The following is a 24,384-nucleotide window of genomic DNA, read 5'->3' as shown; positions in this document are numbered from 1 at the left end:
TTAACTAACAGGCTGTACAGCCCCCAGGGTAGAACATGCATTAACTAACAGGCTGTACAGTAAGCCCCCAGGGTGGACAATGCATTAACTAACAGGCTATACAGTAAACCCCCAGGGTAGACGATGCATTGACTAACAGGCTGTACAGTAAGCCCCCAGGGCAGACGATGCATTAACTAATAGGATGTACAGTAAGCCCCCAGGGTAGACACTGCATTAACTAACAGGCTGTACAGTAAGCCCCCAGGGTAGACACTGCCTTAACTAACAGGCTATACAGTAAGCCCCCAGGGTAGACACTGCATTGACTAACAGGCTGTACAGTAAGCCCCCAGGGTAGACAATGCATTAACTAACAGGCTGTGGAGCCTCCGGGTAGACACTGCATTAACTAACAGGCTGTACAGTAAGCCCCCAGGGTGGACAATGCATTAACTAACAGGCTGTACAGCCCCCAGGGTAGAACATGCATTAACTAACAGGCTGTACAGTAAGCCCCCAGGGTGGACAATGCATTAACTAACAGGCTATACAGTAAACCCCCAGGGTAGACGATGCATTGACTAACAGGCTGTACAGTAAGCCCCCAGGGCAGACGATGCATTAACTAATAGGATGTACAGTAAGCCCCCAGGGTAGACACTGCATTAACTAACAGGCTGTACAGTAAGCCCCCAGGGTAGACACTGCCTTAACTAACAGGCTATACAGTAAGCCCCCAGGGTAGACACTGCATTGACTAACAGGCTGTACAGTAAGCCCCCAGGGTGGACAATGCATTAACTAACAGGCTGTACAGTAAGCCCCCAGGGTGGACAATGCATTAACTAACAGGCTATACAGTAAGCCCCCAGGGTAGACGATGCATTAACTAACAGGCTTTACAGTAAGCCCCCAGGGCAGACGATGCATTAACTAACAGGCTGTACAGTAAGCCCCCAGGGCAGACAATGCATTAACTAACAGGCTGTACAGTAAGCCCCCAGGGTAGACACTGCCTTAACTAACAGGCTGTACAGTAAGCCCCCAGGGGAGACAATACATTAACTAACAGGCTGTACAGCCCCCAGGGCAGAAAATGCATTAATTAACAGGCTGTACAGTAAGGCCCCAGGGTGGACAATGCATTAACTAACAGGCTATACAGTAAGCCCCCAGGGTAGACAATGCATTAACTAACAGGCTGTACAGTAAGCCCCCAGGGTGGACAATGCATTAACTAACAGGCTGTACAGTAAGCCCCCAGGGTGGACAATGCATTAACTAACAGGCTGTACAGTAAGCCCCCAGGGTGGACAATGCATTAACTAACAGGCTGTACAGTAAGCCCCCAGGGTGGACAATGCATTAACTAACAGGCTGTACAGTAAGCCCCCAGGGTGGACAATGCATTAACTAACAGGCTTTACAGTAAGCCCCCAGGGCAGACGATGCATTAACTAACAGGCTGTACAGTAAGCCCCCAGGGTGGACAATGCATTAACTAACAGGCTGTACAGTAAGCCCCCAGGGTGGACAATGCATTAACTAACAGGCTGTACAGTAAGCCCCCAGGATGGACAATGCATTAACTAACAGGCTTTACAGTAAGCCCCCAGGGCAGACGATGCATTAACTAACAGGCTGTACAGTAAGCCCCCAGGGTAGACACTGCATTGACTAACAGGCTGTACAGTAAGCCCCAGGGCAGACAATGCATTAACTAACAGGCTGTACAGTAAGCCCCCAGGGCAGATGATGCATTAACTAACACGCTGTACAGTAAGCCCCCAGGGTAGACACTGCATTAACTAACAGGCTGTACAGTAAGCCCCCAGGGTAGACACTGCATTGACTAACAGGCTGTACAGTAAGCCCCCAGGGCAGACAATGCATTAACTAACAGGCTGTACAGTAAGCCCCCAGGGCAGATGATGCATTAACTAACACGCTGTACAGTAAGCCCCCAGGGTAGACACTGCATTAACTAACAGGCTGTACAGTAAGCCCCCAGGGCAGACAATGGATTAACTAACAGGCTGTACAGTAAGCCCCCAGGGGAGACATTGCATTAACTAACAGGCTGTACAGCAAGCCCCCAGGGTGGACAATGCATTAACTAACAGGCTATACAGTAAGCCCCCAGGGTAGACACTGCATTAATTACCAGGCTATACAGTAAGCCCCCAGGGTAGACAATACATTAACTAACAGGCTATACAGTAAGCCCCCAGGGTAGACACTGCATTAATTAACAGGCTATACAGTAAGCCCCCAGGGTAGACACTGCATTAACTAACAGGCTGTACAGCCCCCAGGGCAGAAAATGCATTAACTAACAGGCTGTACAGTAAGCCCCCAGGGCAGACAATGCATTAACTAACAGGCTGTACAGTAGGCCCCCAGGGTAGACACTGCATTAATTAACAGGCTATACAGTAAGCCCCCAGGGTAGACAATACATTAACTAACAGGCTATACAGTAAGCCCCCAGGGTAGACACTGCATTAATTAACAGGCTATACAGTAAGCCCCCAGGGTAGACACTGCATTAACTAACAGGCTGTACAGCCCCCAGGGCAGAAAATGCATTAACTAACAGGCTGTACAGTAAGCCCCCAGGGTGGACAATGCATTAACTAACAGGCTGTACAGTAAGCCCCCAGGGTGGACAATGCATTAACTAACAGGCTGTACAGTAAGCCCCCAGGGTGGACAATGCATTAACTAACAGGCTGTACAGTAAGCCCCCAGGGTGGACAATGCATTAACTAACAGGCTGTACAGTAAGCCCCCAGGGTGGACAATGCATTAACTAACAGGCTTTACAGTAAGCCCCCAGGGCAGACGATGCATTAACTAACAGGCTGTACAGTAAGCCCCCAGGGTGGACAATGCATTAACTAACAGGCTGTACAGTAAGCCCCCAGGGTGGACAATGCATTAACTAACAGGCTGTACAGTAAGCCCCCAGGATGGACAATGCATTAACTAACAGGCTTTACAGTAAGCCCCCAGGGCAGACGATGCATTAACTAACAGGCTGTACAGTAAGCCCCCAGGGTAGACACTGCATTGACTAACAGGCTGTACAGTAAGCCCCAGGGCAGACAATGCATTAACTAACAGGCTGTACAGTAAGCCCCCAGGGCAGATGATGCATTAACTAACACGCTGTACAGTAAGCCCCAGGGTAGACACTGCATTAACTAACAGGCTGTACAGTAAGCCCCCAGGGTAGACACTGCATTGACTAACAGGCTGTACAGTAAGCCCCCAGGGCAGACAATGCATTAACTAACAGGCTGTACAGTAAGCCCCCAGGGCAGATGATGCATTAACTAACACGCTGTACAGTAAGCCCCCAGGGTAGACACTGCATTAACTAACAGGCTGTACAGTAAGCCCCCAGGGCAGACAATGGATTAACTAACAGGCTGTACAGTAAGCCCCCAGGGGAGACATTGCATTAACTAACAGGCTGTACAGCAAGCCCCAGGGTGGACAATGCATTAACTAACAGGCTATACAGTAAGCCCCCAGGGTAGACACTGCATTAATTACCAGGCTATACAGTAAGCCCCCAGGGTAGACAATACATTAACTAACAGGCTATACAGTAAGCCCCCAGGGTAGACACTGCATTAATTAACAGGCTATACAGTAAGCCCCCAGGGTAGACACTGCATTAACTAACAGGCTGTACAGCCCCCAGGGCAGAAAATGCATTAACTAACAGGCTGTACAGTAAGCCCCCAGGGCAGACAATGCATTAACTAACAGGCTGTACAGTAAGCCCCCAGGGTAGACACTGCATTAATTAACAGGCTATACAGTAAGCCCCCAGGGTAGACAATACATTAACTAACAGGCTATACAGTAAGCCCCAGGGTAGACACTGCATTAATTAACAGGCTATACAGTAAGCCCCCAGGGTAGACACTGCATTAACTAACAGGCTGTACAGCCCCAGGGCAGAAAATGCATTAACTAACAGGCTGTACAGTAAGCCCCCAGGGCAGACAATGCATTAACTAACAGGCTGTACAGTAAGCCCCCAAGGGAGACAATGCATTAACTAACAGGCTGTACAGTAAGCCCCCAGGGCAGAAAATGCATTAACTAACAGGCTGTACAGTAAGCCCCCAGGGCAGACAATGCATTAACTAACAGGCTGTACAGTAAGCCCCCAGGGTAGACAATACATTAACTAACAGGCTGTACAGTACGCCCCCAGGGTGGACAATGCATTAACTAACAGGCTGTACAGTACGCCCCCAGGGTGGACAATGCATTAACTAACAGGCTGTACAGTAAGCCCCCAGGGTGGACAATGCATTAACTAACAGGCTGTACAGTAAGCCCCCAGGGTAGACACTGTATTAACTAACAGGCTGTACAGTACGCCCCCAGGGTAGACAATGCATTAACTAACAGGCTGTGGAGCCTCCGGGTAGACACTGCATTAACTAACAGGCTGTACAGTAAGCCCCCAGGGTGGACAATGCATTAACTAACAGGCTGTACAGCCCCCAGGGTAGAACATGCATTAACTAACAGGCTATACAGTAAGCCCCCAGAGTGGACAATGCATTAACTAACAGGCTGTACAGTAAACCCCCAGGGTAGACACTGCATTAACTAACAGGCTGTACAGTAAGCCCCCAGGGCAGATGACGCATTAACTAACAGGCTGTACAGTAAGACCCCAGGGCAGACGATGCATTAACTAACAGGCTGTACAGTAAGCCCCCAGGGCAGACGATGCATTAACTAACAGGCTGTACAGTAAGCCCCCAGGGCAGACGATGCATTAACTAACAGGCTGTACAGTAAGCCCCCAGGGCAGATGATGCATTAACTAACAGGCTGTACAGTAAGCCCCCAGGGCAGACGATGCATTAACTAACAGGCTGTACAGTAAGCCCCCAGGGTAGACACTGTATTAACTAACAGGCTGTACAGTAAGCCCCCGGGGCAGATGATGCATTAACTAACACGCTGTACAGTAAGCCCCCAGGGTAGACACTGCATTAACTAACAGGCTATGTAGTAAGCCCCCAGGGTAGACAATGCATTAACTAACAGGCTGTACAGCCCCAGGGTAGACAATGCATTAACTAACAGGCAGTGTAGCCTCCGGGTAGACACTGCATTAACTAACAGGCTGCACAGCCCCCAGGGCAGACGATGCATTAACTAACAGGCTGTACAGCCCCCAGGGCAGACAATGCATTAACTAACAGGCTGTACAGCCCCCAGGGTAGACAATGCATTAACTAACAGGCTGTACAGCCCCCAGGGTAGACACTGCATTAACTAACAGGCTGTACAGTAAGCCCCCAGGGTAGACACTGCATTAACTAACAGGCTGTACAGTAAGCCCCGAGGGGAGACGATGCATTAACTAACAGGCTGTACAGTAAGCCCCCAGGGGAGACGATGCATTAACTAACAGGCTGTACAGTAAGCCCCCAGGGGAGACGATGCATTAACTAACAGGCTGTACACTAAGCCCCCAGGGGAGACGATGCATTACCTAATAGGCTGTACAGTAAGCCCCCAGGGGAGACGATGCATTAACTAACAGGCTGTACAGTAAGCCCCCAGGGCAGACAATGCATTAACTAACACACTGTACAGTAAGCCCCCAGGGTAGACACTGCATTAACTAACAGGCTGTACAGTAAGCCCCGAGGGGAGACGATGCATTAACTAACAGGCTGTACAGTAAGCCCCCAGGGGAGACAATGCATTAACTAACAGGCTGTACAGTAAGCCCCCAGGGTAGACAATGCATTAACTAACAGGCTGTACAGCCCCCAGGGGAGACAATGCATTAACTAACAGGCTGTACAGCCCCCAGGGGAGACAATGCATTAACTAACAGGCTGTACAGCCCCCAGGGGAGACAATGCATTAACTAACAGGCTGTACAGCCCCCAGGGGAGACAATGCATTAACTAACAGGCTGTACAGCCCCCAGGGGAGACAATGCATTAACTAACAGGCTGTACAGCCCCCAGGGGAGACAATGCATTAACTAACAGGCTGTACAGTAAGCCCCCAGGGTGGACAATGCATTAACTAACAGGCTGTACAGTAAGCCCCCAGGGGAGACAATGCATTAACTAACAGGCTGTACAGTAAGCCCCCAGGGGAGACAATGCATTAACTAACAGGCTGTACAGTAAGCCCCCAGGGGAGACAATGCATTAACTAACAGGCTGTACAGTAAGCCCCCAGGGGAGACAATGCATTAACTAACAGGCTGTACAGTAAGCCCCCAGGGGAGACAATGCATTAACTAACAGGCTGTACAGTAAGCCCCCAGGGGAGACAATGCATTAACTAACAGGCTGTACAGTAAGCCCCCAGGGGAGACAATGCATTAACTAACAGGCTGTACAGTAAGCCCCCAGGGGAGACAATGCATTAACTAACAGGCTGTACAGTAAGCCCCCAGGGGAGACAATGCATTAACTAACAGGCTGTACAGTAAGCCCCCAGGGTAGACACTGCATTAACTAACAGGCTGTACAGTAAGCCCCCAGGGGAGACGATGCATTAACTAACAGGCTGTACAGTAAGCCCCCAGGGGAGACGATGCATTAACTAACAGGCTGTACAGCCCCCAGGGTAGAACATGCATTGACTAACAGGCTGTACAGTAAGCCCCCAGGGGAGACAATGCATTAACTAACAGGCTGTACAGTAAGCCCCCAGGGTAGACACTGCATTAACTAACAGGCTGTACAGTAAGCCCCCAGGGCAGACAATGCATTAACTAACAGGCTGTACAGTAAGCCCCCAGGGCAGACAATGCATTAACTAATAGGATGTACAGTAAGCCCCCAGGGGAGACGATGCATTAACTAATAGGATGTACAGTAAGCCCCCAGGGGAGACGATGCATTAACTAATAGGATGTACAGTAAGCCCCCAGGGGAGACGATGCATTAACTAACAGGCTGTACAGTAAGCCCCCAGGGCAGACGATGCATTAACTAATAGGATGTACAGTAAGCCCCCAGGGGAGACGATGCATTAACTAACAGGCTGTACAGTAAGCCCCCAGGGTGGACAATGCATTAACTAACAGGCTGTACAGCCCCCAGGGTAGAACATGCATTAACTAACAGGCTGTACAGTAAGCCCCCAGGGTAGACACTGCATTAACTAACAGGCTATGCAGTAAGCCCCCAGGGTAGACAATACATTAACTAACAGGCTGTACAGCCCCAGGGTAGACAATGCATTAACTAACAGGCTGTGTAGCCTCCGGGTAGACACTGCATTAACTAACAGGCTGCACAGCCCCCAGGGCAGACGATGCATTAACTAACAGGCTGTACAGCCCCCAGGGCAGAACATGCATTAACTAACAGGCTGTACAGCCCCCAGGGCAGAACATGCATTAACTAACAGGCTGTACAGCCCCCAGGACAGAAAATGCATTAACTAACAGGCTGTACAGTAAGCCCCCAAGGGAGACAAGGCATTCACTAACAGGCTGTACAGCCCCCAGGGCAGAACATGCATTAACTAACAGGCTGTACAGTAAGCCCCCAGGGCAGACAATGCATTAACTAACAGGCTGTACAGTAAGCCCCCAGGTGAGACGATGCATTAACTAACAGGCTGTACAGTAAGCCCCCAGGGGAGACAATGCATTAACTAACAGGCTGTACAGTAAGCCCCCAGGGCAGACGATGCATTAACTAACAGGCTGTACAGTAAACCCCCAGGACAGACAATGCATGAACTAACAGGCTGTACAGTAAGCCCCGAGGGGAGACGATGCATTAACTAACAGGCTGTACAGTAAGCCCCCAGGGCAGACAATGCATTAACTAACAGGCTGTGTAGCCTCCGGGTAGACACTGCATTAACTAACAGGCTGTACAGCCCCCAGGGCAGACGATGCATTAACTAACAGGCTGTACAGCCCCCAGGGCAGAACATGCATTAACTAACAGGCTGTACAGTAAGCCCCCAGGGCAGAAAATGCATTAACTAACAGGCTGTACAGTAAGCCCCCAGGGGAGACAAGGCATTAACTAACAGGCTGTACAGTAAGCCCCCAGGGCAGACAATGCATTAACTAACAGGCTGTACAGTAAGCCCCCAGGGTAGACACTGCATTAACTAATAGGCTGTACAGTAAGCCCCCAGGGTAGACACTGCATTAACTAACAGGCTGTACAGTGAGCCCCCAGGGCAGACGATGCATTAACTAACAGGCTGTACAGTAAGCCCCCAGGGGAGACGATGCATTAACTAACAGGCTGTACAGTAAGCCCCCAGGGTAGACACTGCATTAACTAACAGGCTGTACAGTAAGCCCCGAGGGGAGACGATGCATTAACTAACAGGCTGTACAGTGAGCCCCCAGGGCAGACGATGCATTAACTAACAGGCTGTACAGTAAGCCCCCAGGGCAGACAATGCATTAACTAACAGGCTGTACAGTAAACCCCCAGGATAGACACTGCATTAACTAACAGGCTGTACAGTAAGCCCCCAGGGCAGACAATGCATTAACTAACAGGCTGTACAGTAAGCCCCCAGGGTAGACACTGCATTAACTAATAGGCTGTACAGTAAGCTCCCAGGGGAGACGATGCATTAACTAACAGGCTGTACAGTAAGCCCCCAGGGGAGACAATGCATTAACTAACAGGCTGTACAGTAAGCCCCCAGGGCAGACGATGCATTAACTAACAGGCTGTACAGTAAGCCCCCAGGGGAGACGATGCATTAACTAACAGGCTGTACAGTAAGCCCCCAGGGTAGACACTGCATTAACTAACAGGCTGTACAGTAAGCCCCGAGGGGAGACGATGCATTAACTAACAGGCTGTACAGTAAGCCCCGAGGGGAGACGATGCATTAACTAACAGGCTGTACAGTAAGCCCCCAGGGGAGACGATGCATTAACTAACAGGCTGTACAGTAAGCCCCCAGGGTAGACACTGCATTAACTAACAGGCTGTACAGTAAGCCCCGAGGGGAGACGATGCATTAACTAACAGGCTGTACAGTAAGCCCCCAGGGCAGATGATGCATTAACTAACAGGCTGTACAGTAAGCCCCCAGGGCAGACAATGCATTAACTAACAGGCTGTACAGTAAGCCCCCAGGATAGACACTGCATTAACTAACAGGGTGTACAGTAAGCCCCCAGGGCAGACGATGCATTAATTAACAGGCTGTAGAGTAAGCCCCCAGGGTAGACGATGCATTAACTAACAGGCTGTAGAGTAAGCCCCCAGGGTAGACGATGCATTAACTAACAGGCTGTACAGTAAGCCCCCAGGGTAGACGATGCATTAATTAACAGGCTGTACAGTAAGCCCCCAGGGGAGACGATGCATTTACCAACAGCTATGTCAACATCTCCTCAGTAAAGTGGGTAGAGGACTGTTTGGGTTCAATTTAAATCAAGTTAAACCAGATTCACGCTAATATGACTTGCATGGTTTTTTTCTCCCTTTTGTCATATTGAAGCCAACTTCTAAGGAACAGTTTCCCCTGGGGATGTTTGATAAGGCTTTGAAATGAGAGCCTCATTATTCGACTGCATTTGTTTTTTTGTTGTTTTTGGTGGTATGCTTATGAGGCATTTTTTGGTATTGAATGAATTCGTTTTGTAGATGAATTATTTTGAAATGGACAAATGTTCACATTGTGATTCATCATTGGATTAGCTAGCTTTTCAGTTATGATTACAGTTTAGAGTCAAGGCGTGTCTTTTGATCAGTCTCACTACAACTAAACCTACATGTTGCATTCAGACACGGGAAAGAAGAGCAGGTCTCAGGATTTGATGTCTTGAAATAACCTTTCCAAAAGAAAAGCTTGAAATTACAAATAAGAGCTTGCTGCCTATTTATTTCAGTTGGCATCTTTCAGGCTTGGTCATGAAATAGCAATGCACTTCCTCCAATGAGCACTTGCATACATTACATTGGAACTAGTTGACATTATTACAGTAATTAGTTAGTGTTATAAAAGCAAGTGGGGTATGCAGTGGAAGAATGACAGGCTTTGTGTGTGGCAGGCTTTCAGTGGAGCACTGAATGCATGAATGGCTGGCATTTGTAACACTCAATAACTACGCCTCTGTATAATTATACTGGCTTCATTTAGCTAATGCCATTGTTGTCCTTGGAGCTAAGCTCCTTGTGAGAAGCTCTTATGACTGAATGGACCAGTAGGTTGGGGGAGGTGGTTGATAGTTACATATCGCGATTATTATTTTGGGCAATATTTTCATCCTATAGCTGGTTCTCCATCTTCTTTTTATAGAGCCAACATGTTATCAGCACTTATTTCCATGAATTATCCAAATATATTTGCTCCTGCTCTCTTTTGTGTCTCTGCGGCAGACATACACTGAGTGTACAAAACATTAAGAACACCTGCTCTATCCATGAGACTGAACAAGTGAATCCAGGTAAAAGCTGATGTCCCTTCTTGATGTCACCTGTTAAATCCACTTCAATCAGTGTAGATGAAGGGGAGGAGACAGGTTAAAGAAGTGTTTTTAAGCCTTGAGACAATTGAAACATGGATTGTGATGTTACGTTACAGTCTTATTCTAAAATGGATTTAGTTGATGAAGGAAAAAAGACATCTACAGTGCATTCGAAAAGTATTCAGACCCCTTCCCTTTCTCCACATTTTTTTACGTTACAGCTTTAGTCTAAAATGTATTAAATTCATGTTTTTCCTCATCAATCTTCACACAATACTCTATAATGACAAAACAAAAACAGATTTTTAGACATTTTTTCAGATGTATTAAAAATAAAAATACAACAACGGGAGCGGCGTGCGATGTGCACGTCTACGGAGCCTGACCAGGAGGCCGCTCCGTCTGCCCCTTCTGTGGCGCCTTTGTTTTGGCTCGGCTTCTGGGATTAGATCCATTGTCCTGGGTGGTGGTCCAAACAGAGGATCCGCTTCAGGAAAGTCATTTTCCTGGTCGTAGTGTTGGTAAGTTGATATCGCTCTTATATCCAATTGTCTTTTCCGGCTGTAATAATGTATGTAATGTAAGTAATAATACATTAAAAAAAATACTGCATAGTTTTCTAAGGCGAGGCGACCATCTCTGGTGCCATCTTATAAATGATGTCCAATCAATCAAATTTACCACAGGTGGACTCCAATTAAGTTGTAGAAACATCTCAAGGATGGTCATTGGAAACAAGATGCACCTGAGCTCAATTTCGAGTCTCATAGCAAAGGGTCTGAATTCTTATGTAAATAAGGTATTTCTGTTTTTTATTTTGAATAAATTTGCAAACATTTCTAAATAACACTTTTTGCCAAGTCATTATAGGGTATTGCTTGTAGATGGGTCCTTCTGTAGCTCAGTTGGTAGAGCATGGCGCTTGTAACGCCAGGGTAGTGGGTTCGATCCCCGGGACCACCCATACGTAGAATGTATGCACACATGACTGTAAGTCGCTTTGGATAAAAGCGTCTGCTAAATGGCATATATTATTTATTATATATTAGATTGAGGGGAAAACATTTAATTTAATCCATTTTAGAATAAGGTGGCAACGTAACAAAATGTAGAAAAGGGGAAGGGGTCTGAGAATGGAATGTATTTCCCTTGTGCATCACAAGAATGGCCCACCACCCAAAGGACATCCAGCCAACGTGACACAACAGTGGGTAGCACTGGAGTCAACATCAGCCAGTGTCCCTGTGGAACACTTTGGAACTTGTTGTAGAGTCCATGCCCCCAACGAATTGAGGCTGTTCTGTGTCAAACAAGTGGGGGTGTTATCGTGAGGTCCCTGGCAAGTGCCAGCCCTACCTGTAGATATCTGGAAGGCACCATGGGAATTGACAAAGTACAGATGTGGCTTGTGACCTTTCAATCAAAGTTATCAACGTCTCAGTGTGTTTGTGTGGTTTCGTATACAGTATGTACCTGTCAAAGATCCTTTATCTGTTCTCGATGTTCAAGGATCAGTGTGTTTGTGTGGTTTCGTATACAGTATGTACCTGTCAAAGATCCTTTATCTGTTCTCGATGTTCAAGGATCAGTGTGTTTGTGTGGTTTCGTATACAGTATGTACCTGTCAAAGATCCTTTATCTGTTCTCGATGTTCAAGGATCAGTGTGTATGTGTGGTTTCGTATACAGTATGTACCTGTCAAAGATCCTTTATCTGTTCTCGATGTTCAAGGATCAGTGTGTTTGTGTGGTTTCGTATACAGTATGTACCTGTCAAAGATCCTTTATCTGTTCTCGATGTTCAAGGATCAGTGTGTTTGTGTTGTTTCGTATACAGTATGTACCTGTCAAAGATCCTTTATCTGTTCTCGATGTTCAAGGATCAGTGTGTTTGTGTGGTTTCGTATACAGTATGTACCTGTCAAAGATCCTTTATCTGTTCTCGATGTTCAAGGATCAGTGTGTTTGTGTGGTTTCGTATACAGTATGTACCTGTCAAAGATCCTTTATCTGTTCTCGATGTTCAAGGATCAGTGTGTTTGTGTGGTTTCGTATACAGTATGTACCTGTCAAAGATCCTTTATCTGTTCTCGATGTTCAAGGATCAGTGTGTTTGTGTGGTTTCGTATACAGTATGTACCTGTCAAAGATCCTTTATCTGTTCTCGATCTTCAAGGATCAGTGTGTTTGTGTGGTTTCGTATACAGTATGTACCTGTCAAAGATCCTTTATCTGTTCTCGATGTTCAAAGATCAGTGTAAAACTCTTCATTGTGCACTGTCACTCATGAATATGCATGAATTGCAGTTAAGTCGTAACGGAGGAAACTTATACACAAATGTCTACGCACTGACAGAGCTCCTAGAACGATTTTAATACAGTAGGCTGTGATCTTTAAACTGGAAATGGCTTCCGAAATCCTTAAAAGCACCATATAATTCATAAATGATCGGTGAGTAGTTTTATTACTCCTTATATTGCCACTATTTAGCTAGTCACCTTGTCAAGTTCAGGGGTTTTATTACAACTTTAATATATTATGATGAGTACAATTGTGATGAATGTTTTCTCGCTCTCCCACAGCCCACTGTTGATTTTATCATCCGGGGGAGGCTGTATGTCCCTTTTGAGCAGCTACAGGAGTACATGTGATTGGTAAATTGAGTTCACCGCTGAGATTGAATGCAGTGACCCCCATCGAACTCAAACAGTGTAATGGTTTCTTAAGCACACGCCATATATTTTGGAGCAGAACCGGAGGCGGAGGCGGCGGCATGGACAGTAGGTCTGTCTGCAGAGACAAGAGCTGTGGCTATGGAATGCAAAGATGAGAATCGGATGGTTTAGAGGCTCTGCCTTCACTGTTGAAAGTGCTTCTCAGGGTTCTCTAATTATACTCATCATAATCCATTGAAGTTGCAATAGAAACCCTGAACTTCATGAGCTAGCCGCATAGTGGCAATATAGGTCTATGTGCCTTTTTTCTACAAGGGTTGATTATTTTGATTGTGTAATCTGCCACAACAATGGGTCCACAATTCAGTGGGGACTTTCCAACAATAGCTTGTCTGTAGTGTACAGAATGTGCCTATAATGTGGCTGTGTGATTGGCGTTTTTACTAATCGGTCTCCTTCATGTTAACGTATCTGACAAATGTCGACACTCGTCCGCGTTCATTCCTAGGGGTGAGTGACAGATCACAGCATGTATGTGAAGAGGTGTGCAGCCAAGAACAGGGAGACGATGGAGGGGGGAAAGAGACGGAGGGAGGAAATGGGCCACATTATCCATAATCCAGTCACAGCTGTCTTGAGTTTGGTGATACCTCTACCGCAGTTTCCCTCTAATAGCTCGATTTTTCATGGCGGAAAACACCCTGCCACCACCGACATGATGTACGACAACGTCTCTGTTTTCACCCCCAACCTCCCGTCGCTCCTGATCCCTTTTTTCACTACAACCCCATGTCTCACATCTCTCTCGCTCTCTCTCTTTCTCTCACACCTTTCTCACACCTCTCTCTATCTCTCACACCTTTCTCACACCTCTCTCTTTCTCTCACATCTATCTCTCTCACATCTCTCTTTCTCGCTCTCACACTTTTCTCACACCTCTCTCTCTCTCTCTCTCTCTCTCTCTCTCTCTCTCTCTCTCTCTCTCTCTCTCTCTCTCTCTCTCTCTCTCTCTCTCTCTCTCTCTCTCAATCTTTTGCATTCTAGTTTGACAAAGCATATGCCTTCAGCATCTGCCACATGTTTGGGAAGGAAGGCAAGTGCACAGACTACACCCCCTACAGTTGCATGAAGGTGATTTTGTCAAACCCACCCAGCCAAGGCGACCAGCATGGTGAGGCATGGGCCTGGAGATGTGCTGCTTGAAAAGGCTTATGTTTGAATGCAATACAGTTTTCCTATGAACCCAGTCATAGCAAATGCAAGACAGTGTTTTGAGTTCAATGTCTAATAATTCAATAGCAAAATGCTATTGTCCTGGCATAGGAACGGGTCCCTCTGTTACGATGTTCATCTGTCAAACCAATGTGGTTCATGTTATTGATAATATTATTTTAGCAGGTCTTGTGAATCTGCCATCCCCTCAGTTGTAACTTCTCTCTCTCTCCCCCTGTCTAACCCCCACCCCCTCTCTCTCCCTATCCCGTCTCACTCTATGACATGGTGGTTGCAGGGTGTCCATTCTGACGCAGTGACCCAGAGCTGCTAAACCAGAAGCTGCGGTCTTATAAGGTGTCGCCCAGCGGCATCAGTCAGGTAGGTTTGGCTCAGAACACAACACCCTCTAAAACCTCTGTTGTTAACCCATGACACAATGCAACATCAGCTCACTGCAGTTGTCACTAATATGCTCAGACAATCCCATCGACCATATTTCCTTTGTATTAATGAATCTAATTTAACCTGGTGATCTTATTGACGTTTAGATATAGATATAAACTCTGCAAATAAAGAATCCTCTCACTGTCAACTGTGTTTATTTTCAGCAAACTTAACATGTGTAAATATTTGTATGAACATAACAAGATTCAACAACTTAGACATAAACTGAACAAGTTCCACAGACGTGACTAATAGAAATTGAATAATGTATCCCTGAACAAAGGGGGTGGGGTCAAAATCAAAAGTAACAGTCAGTATCTCACCCTCATGGACTGCACCAGATTTGCCAGTTCTTGCTGTGAGATGTTACCCCACTATTCCATAAAGGCACCTGCAAGTTCCCGGACATTTCTGTGAGGAATGGCCCTAGCCACCCCCCCCCTTCCGATCCAACAGGTCCCAGGCGTGATCAATGGGATTGACATCTGGGCTCTTCGCTGGCTGTGACAGAACACCGAAATTCCTGTCTTGCAGGAAATCAAGCACAGAACGAGCACTATAGCTGGTGGCATTGTCATGCTGGAGGGTCATGTCAGGATGAGCCTGCAGGAAGGGTACCACATGAGGCAGGAGGATGTCTTCCCTGTAACGCACAGTGTTGAGATTGCCTGCAATGACAACAAGCTCAGTCCGATGATGCTGTGACACACTGCCCCAGATCATGACGGACCCTCCACCTCCAAATCAATCCCGCTCCAGAGTACAGGCCTCGGTGTTACGCTCATTCCTTCGATGATAAACGCGAATCTGACCATCAACCCCGGTGAGACAAAACCACAACTCGTTAGCGAAGAGCACTTTTTGCCAGTCCTATCTGGTCCAGCAATGGTGGGTTTGTGCCCATAGGCGACGTTGTTGCCGGTGATGTCTTTTTCTTAGGTCTTGGCTGATTTCTTTTGATTTTCCCATGATGTCATGCAAAGAGGCACTGAGTTTGAAGGTAGGCCTTGAAATACATCCACAGGTACACCTCCAATTGACTCAGGCTAATTAACATCATTTATCAGAGGCTTCTATAGCCATGACATCATTTTCTGGAATTTTCCAAGCTGTTTATAGGCACAGTCAATTTAGTGTATGTAAACTTCTGACCCACTGGAATTGTGATACGGTGAAATAATCTGTCTGTAAACAATTGTTTGAAAAATGACTTGTCATGCACAAAGTAGATGTCCTAACCGACTTGCCAAAACTATAGTTTGTTAACAAGAAATTTGTATCATGGTTGTAAAACGAGTTTTAATGACTCCAACCTAAGAGTATGTAAACTTCCGACTTCAACTGTATAGACCAGTCCTAGATGGCAAAAAACAAACACACATTACGGACATAACGTGAAAACTATAAACTCACCAAAACTCAGGTTTACATAAGTCTGACTCAAGTTGCTCCCCATGACAATACCAGAAAAAGTGGAAAGGAAGAAAGTTTCGTTCTCTAAAAGTTAGGTGTACTATAGATTAGAATATGTATTCTGTACAGCACAAAATGTAGATTGTCATCACACTTTCTACAAGGTTGACTGATTTGTATTACACTAGGGAAAGTGAGGAATTAATGACTTTTTCCCAGATCTTAGTAAAACAATACAGTTTTAATGTTTATGCACCAGAAGCTGTTATCTGTTAACCATATTTTTATCAAGTGTTTATTTAATACAGGTTTAACCAATTTTCTGAAATCAAATTAGTTTCAGTTGACTTCAGATGCAATTTTCCTCAGGGATTGTTAGCCTCGTCAGTTGTGTTTGGGTAGTTTTAGCATTGATATCCTGTGTGCAGTTGAAACCTACAGTGCTCCAGCTTAGAGCCCAGCTTTTATATATGAGCAGCTCAGCTTAGTGAGATTACAGCTTTGACCGTCTCAGCATTCGTCTCTTTTAAAATGAATCGAGGCATATTTTCAACTGCACTTTTTAAGCACTTTCGATGTGTTCTCTCAACACATTAAACTGGGTTCAATGGTGCATGTAATGAAATAAAGTTCTAAGGCCTTGCTGTTACGTTCTCATGGAGTTATGGACCTTTAGGATGTTCATTTAATTCATGGTCCCCTTTTTAATTGGGCCATAAAGTTCACTGTTTAAAGTCTGGTATGAAGAACATATACACGCAGCCTAACATCCCACAGTATACTCGAGAAATATAATGTTTCAAAGTCGTTTTGAAGTGTTCTGATGGGCAATGACATCTAGCAAAGGTTTCAAAAAGAAGAATGTGTTTTTTGTGGTAATGTTTTCCTATTCTACCTTGACTAACACAATGCAGTATGGGAGAGCAACCTGAATTGCCAATATATTTTAATTAGAGTCTAGTAATCATGTTATTGTGTATTCTCTGTGGAGATCTAATATAGCATGGTATAATACAAGATCGGTAATGTTAAGTCTAACTCTGCTACTTCATGTATTAAAAGTGCAAGATTGCTCCTTTTAATAGTGCTTTTAATATGGCTCCCAAGTGGTGCAGCTGTCTAAGGCACTGCATCTCAGTGCAAGAGGCGTCACTATAGTCCCTGGTTTGAATCCAGGCTGTATCACATCTGGCCGTGATTCGGAGTCCCATAGGGCGGCGCCCAATAGGCTGTCATTGTAAATAATAATTTGTTCTTAGCTGACTTGCCTAGTAAAATAAAGGATAAAATAGTTGTAGGCTATATTTTTTATTGGCTTGTCACCAAAAGCACTCACTAACTTTTACACTCACTAACTTTTACAGACGGATCAGTTGCCGCCTGGTACGGAAACTGATCCGCCCACAACCGTAAGGCTCTCCAGAGGATATTGAGGTCTGCACAACGCATCACCGGGAGCAAACTACCTGCCCTCCAGGATACCTACACCACCCGATGTCACAGGAAGGCCATAAAGATCATCAAGGACAACAACCACTATCATCCAGAAGGCGAGGTCAGTACAGGTGCATCAAAGCAGTGACCAAGAGATTGAACAACAGCTTCTAACTCAAGGCCATCAGACTGTTAAACAGCCATCACTAACATTGAGTGGCTGCTGCCAACATTCTGACTCAACTCCAGCCACTTTAATAATGTAAAATTGATGTAAAAATGTATCACTAGCCACTTTCAACAATGACACTTAATATAATGTTTACATACCCTACATTACTCATGTCATATGTATTGTCATGACATTGGCATGGGGGTAGGTTTATGACAGTCATAAATACCTCTTCCCCCCCTTTTTCTTCTCTCTACCCTACTGATGTTACATTTGCAAACCCGTTGGTTAACATAGAGATTCTGGGAACATCAGAAGGTGGGGGGAAATTAACTATATTCTGGTAATCAGAACAATTGAACATATGCGGTGGTACTTGAATATGATACTTGAATATGAATATGATGTCAGTTCGGTTGTCATCTGAGACATTCTCATCAATGATAATATGACATAAACTCTGCAGTGGAAAGTCTACACATCAGAGTTATCGGATTCACATGGAATTGTTGTTCCTGTCATGTTTGTCATTTATTATCATGTCTTGTCCCTGTGCTCCCCATTCTATTCGTTTCCCTCTGCTGGTCTTATTAGGTTCTTTCCCTCTTTCTATCCCTCTCTCTCCCCCTCCCTCTCTCACTCTCTCGCTCTCTCTTCTCTCTATCGTTCCGTTCCTGCTCCCAGCTGTTCCTATTCCCCTAATCAATCATTTAGTCTTCCCACACCTGTTCCCGATCCTTTCCCCTGATTAGAGTCCCTATTTCTTCCTTTGTGTTCCGTTCCTGTCCTGTCGGTTCCTTGTTTAGAATTCACCGTGCTGTGATTGTGTATCGCCCTGTCGTGTCGTGTTTTCCTCAGATGCTGCGTGGTGAGCAGGTGTCTGAGTCTGTCTGGTTCGAGTGCCTTCCCGAGGCAACCTGCTGTTCACCTGCTGTTCAAGATCGAGTCTCCAGTTTGTCCTCATCATTTCGAGTGAAAGTTGTGTTTTTTTGTTTGTATTCACTTTACTGGATTAAAGACTCTGTTTTCGCCAAGTCGCTTTTGGGTCCTCTTTCACCTGCATGACAGAAGGAACCGACCAAGGAATGGACCCAGCGACTTCAGACGCTCGTTACACTGCCGTCGAGATCCAAGGAGCCATGCTCGGCAGACACGAGCAGGAATTGTCTGCTGCTCGCCATGCCGTGGAGAACCTGGCCGCTCAGGTTTCCGACCTCTCTGGACAGTTCCAGAGTCTACGTCTCGTGCCACCTGTTACTTCCTGGCCTGCCCAGCCTCCAGAACCTAGGGTTAATAACCCACCTTGCTACTCCGGGCAGCCCACTGAGTGCCGCTCCTTTCTCACGCAGTGTGAGATTGTGTTCTCTCTCCAACCCAACACATACTCTAGAGAGAGAGCTCGGGTTGCTTACGTCATTTCACTCCTTACTGGCCGGGCTCGAGAATGGGGCACAGCTATCTGGGAGGCAAGGGCTGATTGCTCTAACAAGTTCCAGAACTTTAAAGAGGAGATGATTCGGGTTTTTGACCGTTCAGTTTTTGGTAGGGAGGCTTCTAGGGCCCTGGCTTCCTTATGCCAAGGTGAACGGTCCATAACGGATTATTCTATTGAGTTTCGCACTCTTGCTGCCTCTAGTGAGTGGAACGAGCCGGCGCTGCTCGCTCGTTTTCTGGAGGGACTCCACGCAGTGGTTAAGGATGAGATTCTCTCCCGGGAGGTTCCTTCAGATGTGGACTCTTTGATTGCTCTCGCCATCCGCATAGAACGACGGGTAGATCTTCGTCACCGGGCTCGTGGAAGAGAGCTCGCATCAACGGTGTTTCCCTGCTCCGCATCGCACCCATCTCCCTCCCCTGGCTCAGAGACTGAGCCCATGCAGCTGGGAGGGATTTGCATCTCGACTAAGGAGAGGGAACGGAGGATCACCAACCGCCTGTGCCTCTATTGCGGAGTTGCTGGACATTTTGTTAATTCATGTCCAGTAAAAGCCAGAGCTCATCTGTAAGCGGAGGGCTACAGGTGAGCGCAACTACTCAAGTCTCTCCATCAAAATCCTGTACTACTTTGTCGGTCCATCTACGCTGGACCGGTTCGGGTGCTACATGTAGTGCCTTGATAGACTCTGGGGCTGAGGGTTGTTTCATGGACGAAGCATGGGTTCGGAAACATGACATTCCTTTCAGAGAGTTAGAGAAGCCTACGCCCATGTTCGCCTTAGATGGTAGTCATCTTCCCAGTATCAGATTTGAGACACTACCTTTAACCCTCACAGTATCTGGTAACCACAGTGAGACTATTTCTTTTTTGATTTTCCGTTCACCGTTTACACCTGTTGTTTTGGGTCATCCCTGGCTAGTATGTCATAATCCTTCTATTAATTGGTCTAGTAATTCTATCCTATCCTGGAACGTTTCTTGTCATGTGAAGTGTTTAATGTCTGCCATCCCTCCCGTTTCTTCTGTCCCTACTTCTCAGGAGGAACCTGGCGATTTGACAGGAGTGCCGGAGGAATATCATGATCTGCGCACGGTCTTCAGTCGGTCCCGAGCCAACTCCCTTCCTCCTCACCGGTCGTATGATTGTAGTATTGATCTCCTTCCGGGGACCACTCCTCCTCGGGGTAGACTATACTCTCTGTCGGCTCCCGAACGTAAGGCTCTCGAGGATTATTTGTCTGTGTCTCTTGACGCCGGTACCATAGTGCCTTCTTCCTCTCCGGCCGGGGCGGGGTTCTTTTTGTTAAGAAGAAGGACGGTACTCTGCGCCCCTGCGTGGATTATCGAGGGCTGAATGACATAACGGTTAAGAATCGTTATCCGCTTCCCCTTATGTCATCAGCCTTCGAGATTCTGCAGGGAGCCAGGTGCTTTACTAAGTTGGACCTTCGTAACGCTTACCATCTCGTGCGCATCAGAGAGGGGGACGAGTGGAAAACGGCGTTTAACACTCCGTTAGGGCATTTTGAGTACCGGGTTCTGCCGTTCGGTCTCGCCAATGCGCCAGCTATTTTTCAGGCATTAGTTAATGATGTTCTGAGAGACATGCTGAACATCTTTGTTTTTGTCTATCTTGACGATATCCTGATTTTTTCTCCGTCACTCGAGATTCATGTTCAGCACGTTCGACGTGTTCTACAGCGCCTTTTAGAGAATTGTCTCTACGTAAAGGCTGAGAAGTGCTCTTTTCATGTCTCCTCCGTTACTTTTCTCGGTTCCGTTATTTCCGCTGAAGGCATTCAGATGGATTCCGCTAAGGTCCAAGCTGTCAGTGATTGGCCCGTTCCAAGGTCACGTGTCGAGTTGCAGCGCTTTTAGGTTTCGCTAATTTCTATCGGCGTTTCATTCGTAATTTCGGTCAAGTTGCTGCCCCTCTCACAGCTCTTACTTCTGTCAAGACGTGTTTTAAGTGGTCCGGTTCCGCCCAGGGAGCTTTTGATCTTCTAAAAGAACGTTTTACGTCCGCTCCTATCCTCGTTACTCCTGACGTCACTAGACAATTCATTGTCGAGGTTGACGCTTCAGAGGTAGGCGTGGGAGCCATTCTATCCCAGCGCTTCCAGTCTGACGATAAGGTTCATCCTTGCGCTTATTTTTCTCATCGCCTGTCGCCATCTGAGCGCAACTATGATGTGGGTAACCGTGAACTGCTCGCCATCCGCTTAGCCCTAGGCGAATGGCGACAGTGGTTGGAGGGGCGACCGTTCCTTTTGTCGTTTGGACAGACCATAAGAACCTTGAGTACATCCGTTCTGCCAAACGACTTAATGCCCGTCAAGCTCGTTGGGCGTTGTTTTTCGCTCGTTTCGAGTTTGTGATTTCTTACCGTCCGGGTAGCAAGAACACCAAGCCTGATGCCTTATCCCGTCTGTTTAGTTCTTCTGTGGCTTCTACTGATCCCGAGGGGATTCTTCCTTATGGGCGTGTTGTCGGGTTAACAGTCTGGGGAATTGAGAGACAGGTTAAGCAAGCACTCACGCACACTGCGTCGCCGCGCGCTTGTCCTAGTAACCTCCTTTTCGTTCCTGTTTCCACTCGTCTGGCTGTTCTTCAGTGGGCTCACTCTGCCAAGTTAGCTGGTCATCCCGGTGTTCGAGGCACTCTTGCGTCTATTCGCCAGCGCTTTTGGTGGCCGACTCAGGAGCGTGACACGCGCCGTTTCGTGGCTGCTTGTTCGGACTGCGCGCAGACTAAGTCGGGTAACTCTCCTCCTGCCGGTCGTCTCAGACCGCTCCCCATTCCTTCTCGACCATGGTCTCACATCGCCCTAGACTTCATTACCGGTCTGCCTTTGTCTGCGGGGAAGACTGTGATTCTTACGGTTGTCGATAGGTTCTCTAAGGCGGCACATTTCATTCCCCTCGCTAAACTTCCTTCCGCTAAGGAGACGGCACAAATCATTATCGAGAATGTATTCAGAATTCATGGCCTCCCGTTAGACGCCGTTTCAGACAGAGGCCCGCAATTCACGTCACAGTTTTGGAGGGAGTTCTGTCGTTTGATTGGTGCGTCCGTCAGTCTCTCTTCCGGGTTTCATCCCCAGTCTAACGGTCAAGCAGAGAGGGCCAATCAGACGATTGGTCGCATACTACGCAGCCTTTCTTTCAGAAACCCTGCGTCTTGGGCAGAACAGCTCCCTGGGCAGAATACGCTCACAATTCGCTTCCTTCGTCTGCTACCGGGTTATCTCCGTTTCAGAGTAGTCTGGGTTACCAGCCTCCTCTGTTCTCATCCCAGCTTGCCGAGTCCAGCGTTCCCTCCGCTCAAGCGTTTGTCCAACGTTGTGAGCGCACCTGGAGGAGGGTGAGGTCTGCACTTTGCCGTTACAGGGCACAGACTGTGAGAGCCGCCAATAAACGCAGGATTAAGAGTCCAAGGTATTGTTGCGGCCAGAGAGTGTGGCTTTCCACTCGCAACCTTCCTCTTACGACAGCTTCTCGTAAGTTGACTCCGCGGTTCATTGGTCCGTTCCGTGTTTCCCAGGTCGTCAATCCTGTCGCTGTGCGACTGCTTCTTCCGCGACATCTTCGTCGCGTCCATCCTGTCTTCCATGTCTCCTGTGTTAAGCCCTTTCTTCGCACCCCCGTTCGTCTTCCCTCCCCCCTCCCGTCCTTGTCGAGAGCGCACCTATTTACAAGGTACATAAGATCATGGACATGCGTTCTCGGGGACGGGGTCACCAATACTTAGTGGATTGGGAGGGTTACGGTCCTGAGGAGAGGAGTTGGGTTCCGTCTCGGGACGTGCTGGACCGTTCACTCATTGATGATTTCCTCCGTTGCCGCCAGGATTCCTCCTCGAGTGCGCCAGGAGGCGCTCGGTGAGTGGGGGGTACTGTCATGTTTGTCATTTATTATCATGTCTTGTCCCTGTGCTCCCCATTCTATTCGTTTCCCTCTGCTGGTCTTATTAGGTTCTTTCCCTCTTTCTATCCCTCTCTCTCCCCTCCCTCTCTCACTCTCTCGCTCTCTCTTCTCTCTATCGTTCCGTTCCTGCTCCCAGCTGTTCCTATTCCCCTAATCAATCATTTAGTCTTCCCACACCTGTTCCCGATCCTTTCCCCTGATTAGAGTCCCTATTTCTTCCTTTGTGTTCCGTTCCTGTCCTGTCGGTTCCTTGTTTAGAATTCACCGTGCTGTGATTGTGTATCGCCCTGTCGTGTCGTGTTTTCCTCAGATGCTGCGTGGTGAGCAGGTGTCTGAGTCTGTCTGGTTCGAGTGCCTTCCCGAGGCAACCTGCTGTTCACCTGCTGTTCAAGATCGAGTCTCCAGTTTGTCCTCATCATTTCGAGTGAAAGTTGTGTTTTTTTGTTTGTATTCACTTTACTGGATTAAAGACTCTGTTTTCGCCAAGTCGCTTTTGGGTCCTCTTTCACCTGCATGACAGTTCCAATTAAATGTTTGAATATGAAATTATTTGTGATGGGATGAAATGTGATTTTAGCTTCTAAAATGTGAGAATTGGGTTTTCATAAGGTTAGGGCTCTGCTCAATCAGTGGCCAGCCCCTGTGAAGAGTCATGGGTTATAAAACTTTTCAAACAAACCCCTCCTCTCCCTTCCCATATAAAGCCTTGACGACAATATAACCTTCTGTTCTGAGGATGTGAGGACGACGGTCAAATGTCAGAATGGTTCATATAATAACTACAGAACGAAGCCAACATCAGCGTGAGTTTTGGTTGCGAATGGCATGAACTTTGAACTCTTATTCACGACAGAAGTGATACCTCCTAGCTGTTAAGTCAGCAACAGCAGCTGCAAAAGAGGTTATGAAGGAACAGACAGAGTATCCCGTCTATCACACAACGACGTTACTACAACGTATCCAATTGACCACCAGAGACATTCTTCAAAGGACTCGGTTTGGCAACACGGCCTTCCATCTACCACCAACCTACCGAAGCGCAGCTCAGAGTAAATATTTATTGCATTTTCCTTTTCCAAATGGGCGGTAATTTAGAATGCATAAGATACTGTATTTACGATAGCACAGCTTCTTCCTTTGTTACTCAGTCTTCCCGCTCTTTCACTCAAACCCAGCCCTTTTCTTTTGTGTAACAATCTGTCATATCTG

General features: G+C 46.8%; 1 pseudogene; it reads left to right on the top strand.

Annotated features, from left to right (window-relative positions):
- Window positions 1-24,384, top strand: part of LOC124039047 — a 127,124-nt pseudogene that overhangs the window by 94,650 nt on the left and 8,090 nt on the right.

The sequence above is a fragment of the Oncorhynchus gorbuscha genome, linkage group LG07, assembly GCF_021184085.1.
Source record: "Oncorhynchus gorbuscha isolate QuinsamMale2020 ecotype Even-year linkage group LG07, OgorEven_v1.0, whole genome shotgun sequence".
Classification (NCBI taxonomy): domain Eukaryota; kingdom Metazoa; phylum Chordata; class Actinopteri; order Salmoniformes; family Salmonidae; genus Oncorhynchus; species Oncorhynchus gorbuscha.
The sequence above is the reverse complement of the archived record's forward strand: the minus strand, read 5'-3'. Positions and strand labels throughout refer to the sequence as shown.